Below are 4,599 nucleotides of genomic sequence, written 5' to 3'. Positions count from 1 at the left end.
TAATTTGATTTTTGAACTCAGCATTAATTGGGTGACAGGTCTTCTCCAACTACTTTGAGAGATGAGATGATTGATGGACTGACTAATTATGGGATGGGTTTAAAATTAACGTTTACAGTTTATTGACAGTATTATGGAGCGTTATGATGATATTTTTCTTAAAATTAACATTGTTGAACAAGATACTTATGCATGGTACTTAGCCAAATATTACCTTTTAATGATTACTTGATGATTTATTTATTTAATGAATATTAGTTTTAATGCGTTTTTTGCAAATAGTTTTAGGGGCTGATCATGATGAAATAACGCCACTAGATGGTGCAATTGCGATGATAAACTTAATTTTTGACATTGTTTTCTATGAAATAACAATTTTTTTACAGCCGACGGCCATGGAGAAGAGACCAGAGAATTTTGATAAATACATATGAGGTTTTATAATATAGATTTTCCAGGTGGTGAACTTATGACACTTTTCAGTCTAAACTGATGTTTAATTTATAGGGTGGTGAAAGGGGTGAATTGATTTGTTTGTTAATTGGGAATGTTTTTATAGTAGATCAGGGGGAGTTGGGAGGTTCTGTTATTTTCATAAAACATGCGCGTTAAAACACGTTAAAATGTTTAAATTAGATTTTTATTCCCACAAACACATTTTTTTCTGCTGTGACAGGCTAAAAATACCAGCAGCACTCTGTGCAATTAATTGGACATTACATGACTGAAAGGGGAAGGGGGCACAGAGTTTTTCTTTTTCAGATGGACACGATGGACCAGGCCTGCCCTTGGAGTCAAAAAGAAATTCAGGGTCTACAACTGATTAACATATTAGATAAGAACGCTTTCTTGCATTAGGATGCCTCTTGCAATTATTAAATCATATTTAGAGAACTGACTTAGACCAATGTTAGAAATTTCCATTATGTTATTGTACCACACCAGGGGGATGCTGAAGTCGTAGGCAGATGTTCAGATGCTGGATCAGGCAACCTGAGGGCTGGCAGGTCATCACGTTAGCCGTCAGCTCTGGCATCTTATTTGACTTGAGGTGGCCAGGTCACACACAAGCTATAGCCTGTAGGCATCTCCCACCACCATATAAGGAGTAGTTCACATTCAACCAGAGAAAAGTGATTAATTGCTTGCTTATCTGGTGGTATTGAACTGGGAGTTTTTATGCAAGAGAACCCCTTTGGGGACTCTCGCCCAGGGGAGTTGTTGTGATATTTCTTATTTTAGACTGGTCCTATGTTTTTGATCTGCTCAGAGATGGGATTATAATGAAATTATGACCCGGTTCTGACTGGGTTAAACTGGGCCAGCAACTCTAAAGAGAGTTCTCCCAGGGATTTCAAAATCAGTCAAGGAATAGTTTAATCTGCTTGCCACATCACGTAGAAAGGCTTTGAAGCACCGTCTCATATTTTTCCTAACACGTCAGTACACATAAGACCACACTTAATTGGTAAAACTTAATTGATGTTTCCTTGATTTATTGATTAGTATAGTTGCCACTTCTGAGGGAGGTTCGAGTCGGGGGTAAAGACGTGGGCTGGAGGGGGTTTCCGGATCCGGTGGCCCGTAGCCAGCTCCCGTCTTTAACACTTCCATCCATCCATCCATCTGAAATATATTTCTATCTGTATTATATTTGTTATGTTACTGGAAGTTGTGTACACCTACGGTCTGCAGTATAAATGCATATTAAGCTGATGCAGAACCTTTATTTCTGGGTTTCTGTTTCGGGTAGGAAGGAGTTTTAGTTACAAGCCTGCACTCTGCAACAAGCCTGACACTTGATTGTTTACATCAAGGATGGAAGTATTATTGGCTGAGAGGCTGATCACGTGGGTAAGAGTAGGCTGTCCTATGATCACACCAACGACCCGTTGGTGTGATCATAGTTGGTATGACTAGTTTCTGAAGAAAAGTGTGGCGTGCTCTGTTAACAGGGGACAGTTCGGTTGAAATGAGCAGACGTAATGCGAGTTGTGAATTTCACTTATCTGTACAATAAACCTGCAATAATACTGTGCACATTTGTTTCAGAGCCTGCTTCAAACCTTTGAATAACGTAACAATTGGTGACCCTGACGTTGAGGGTCTTGAAGCAGTTGCAGTGAGGGGGGTGGAAGCGGTTTGTAGGCTTCCCCCATCGGCAGGGTTGACTCCATCTACAGTCTCCACCAGGCGCCTTCTCATTCAGGTGAGCAGAATTATTTATTCTATAATTTCTGCCATTGGTTACTCTAAATTTTTAGCTCGACTGTGGATGGTGTTTACTTTCGAGGGGCTAATCTTTACCATGGACTCTCTGCAGTTTGAAGCAGCTAAGGTTAAACTGTTGTTTTGTGTGCCTTTCTTTGCAGCGTTCATACGGTACATGTAAGTTAAAAGCACATAGTCACACATTGGGTCAGTTAATAAGTGCCTTTAAGTTTGTTAGCCCCGGTTTTCTAGGCCGCTTCAGCTGAGTGAAGCTGACACCCCAATAATAATAATAATAATAATGAATTTAATTTGTAACGCACTTTTCATTAACAAAAATCTCAAAGTGCTACAGAGTGCAACTAAAATCAATGATAAAATCAACTAAAATCTGTGATAAAATCAACTAAAATCTGTGATAAAATCAACTAAAATCAATGATACAAACAACTAAAATCAATGATACAATCATGTGGAGGCAGAATAGGCTTGCTTAAAAAGAAAAGTCTTTAAGCCTTTTTTAAAGTCAGTCAATGATTGTGGAGCTCTCAGATATTCGGGGAGGGAGTTCCAGAGGCGGGGGGCAGCCACACAGAATGCCCGATCTCCCATGGTTCTTAATTTAGTTCGTGGCAGGTGGAGGAGATGACTGTTCTGTGATCGTAGGGACCGGGTGGATGAATATGGAGCAAGAAGGTCCTTCAGATAATCTGGTGAATTTCCATATAAACACTGATGGGTAATGAGAGCAATTTTGTACTGAATTCTGTAGGTGACAGGAAGCCAATGGAGGTTATGGAGAATGGGTGTAATATGTTCAAATTTACGAGCTCTCAATAAAATCCTGGCTGCACTGTTTTGAATATATTGAAGCTTCTGAAGGTTTTTGCCGGGGATCCCAGTAAACAGGGAGTTGCAGTAGTCGAGCCTGGAGGAGACAAAAGCATGGACGAGTTTCTCTGCATCAGCAAAAGTGAGAGATGGGCGCAGTTTGGAGATATTTCTAAGATGGAAGAAACAGGTTTTAAACAGATGCTTAATGTGATTTTCAAATGTAAGATGAGAGTCCATTTTTATTCCAAGATTTGTAACAGAGGTGGAGAGGGGGATGTCTTGTCCGGAAAATGAAATAGTCGTTATAGTTGAAGTTTGAACCTGGTGAGGGGTGCCAATCAGTACGGCCTCTGTTTTGGAGCAGTTTAACTGAAGAAAGTTCTGATTCATCCATGCCCTTATCTCCTCCAGGCAGGTAGAGAGGGCAGCGAGTGAAGATGGAGATGACAGTGGTGAAGATGATGCTCCGGTCCTGATGTAAAGCTGTGTATCGTCGGCATAACAGTGAAAAGAAATGTTGTACTGATTAATAATTTGACCTAAAGGCAACATGTAAAGGGAAAATAACATGGGCCCTAAAACTGACCCTTGAGGGACACCACAGGAGACACAGACAGTCTGGGACTTGGCATTGCCAAGACTAACACATTCCAGCCTATTGGAGAGGAAAGATTTAAACCAGTCCAGGACAGTGTCACAGAGACCGACCTCCACATGAAGACGGTGGAGGAGGATACTATGGTCCACAGTGTCGAAAGCTGCAGTGAGGTCAAGGAGAACAAGGAGGGAGGGAGAACCAGTGTCAGCAGCCATGAGGACATCATTGGTGACTCTCAGCAATGATGAGTCCTCAGGCGCGGCCTGAGCGTCTATTACAGGTCAAAATTATAACTTTTAATATCTCTTAAACCAAAGCAGCACAAACGAAAATTTTAACGGCACAAACCAGCACTAACGGAGCACTAACCATTCAGACAATTTGCTTTAATTTTGGAAGTGGGTGGGGTGTCAGCTTCACTCAGCTGGCCGCTTCACGGGTTCTTGTAAGCGTGCACAGATGGCAGGACATCTTTATTAGCTCCCATCTATGGTGAGGAGACGGGTGTTATGTTGTCACTGTCGAGAAATTGGTATCCGGGACTTGTTCTGTTTTTATTTTCAGTGAATAGTCACAGTCGAGAAATTGGTCTCCGGGACTTGTTTTGTTTTTATTTTCAGTGAATAGTCAATGTTGAGAAATTGGTCTCTGGGACTTGTTCTGATTTTTATTTTTGGTAATACCTGCTGTTGAGAAATTAAGTCTCTGGGGTTTAGCTGTCACTTGATTAGTTTCAGGTTTGTTGTTTATTTTAAGGTCTGACACCCTTGCTCGTATTTGGCTGGGTGTAGATGACGCTTGTGCTCTTCAAAATTGTCGTACTAACAGCTCCATACTTCTGCAGGCTTGGCCTTTGAGAACAACTTCCCCCGCATAAAAAAAAAAAAATATATATATATATATATATATATATATATATATATATATATATATATATATATATATATCAGAGTCAG

The 4,599-nt window shown here is 40.5% G+C and overlaps 1 protein-coding gene across 1 annotated transcript in view; it reads right to left on the bottom strand.

The window, feature by feature from the left end:
- Positions 1–4,599, bottom strand: part of LOC119421928 (COP9 signalosome complex subunit 1) — a 116,860-nt gene that overhangs the window by 18,250 nt on the left and 94,011 nt on the right. The gene's annotated exons all lie outside the window — the stretch shown is intronic.

Source organism: Nematolebias whitei, chromosome 15 (genome assembly GCF_014905685.2).
Source record: "Nematolebias whitei isolate Nwh7 chromosome 15, NemWhi1, whole genome shotgun sequence".
NCBI lineage: Eukaryota > Metazoa > Chordata > Actinopteri > Cyprinodontiformes > Rivulidae > Nematolebias > Nematolebias whitei.
Note: the sequence above shows the minus strand (reverse complement) of the source record. Positions and strands in the feature narration are given on the sequence as shown.